Raw genomic sequence first — 753 nt, forward strand, 5'->3', positions numbered from 1 at the left:
GACTGGCTTAATGAGTTGCGTGTACCAAGACAACTGGGGGGAAAAGCTGGTTTGGGCTTAGAGGAAGACTCTGCTTACAATGGTAAACACGGCTTTAGCTCCAGTTACTGATGTCTTGTTTTGCTGGATCTCCATGAGTGGGGCAGGGATAGGGGTGGACAAGGGCACTCACGTAACTATGTTCTTATTTCTAATTCTGATGGAAACTATGGGAGAGTTTGAAATGAATTTTCCTGACCTTCCATATCATCCCTTTCCTAGATTATGTGCAAGTTGGGGCTCATTCCTCTTCAACGTCTTGCTGTCTTGGTCATTGTTGTTTATCTTCTTCTATCTTGAGTAATGTGATAGTCAGACTGAAAGTCTAACTATCTTCCCCCACCCTTATTTGACCATAGAATTATTCAAACTTTTAAAACAACCAAGAAAAATTTCATCCCTCCTTTGGTAACAGTCAAACAGTGAGCCTGTATTTGTGCAGAATGTGGTCTTTCGCTAGGTATAGGCAGAAGCTAACTTTTATTAAAAATGTCCCCGCTGGAGTGAGACTTTTAAAGCTCAGGGAAGCAGATGACTAGTGAAGAAGGTTATCAGCTAACCAGAAAACAGTTTGACCTGTCCATGTATCTTTAATGCTAGCTTGATTTGCGGGCAGCAGTTGTAAGACTTTTCATGGCCTCCAACAGCTTTACCTGACCTGGTTCTTTCTGGATGTGTTCAGACTACACCTGCGTTGCTGGCTGGAGATGTTGG

This window comes from Python bivittatus, unplaced genomic scaffold, assembly GCF_059951505.1.
Source record: "Python bivittatus isolate LINGU-HERP-01145 unplaced genomic scaffold, Pbiv_v1 ctg000220_np1212, whole genome shotgun sequence".
NCBI lineage: Eukaryota > Metazoa > Chordata > Lepidosauria > Squamata > Pythonidae > Python > Python bivittatus.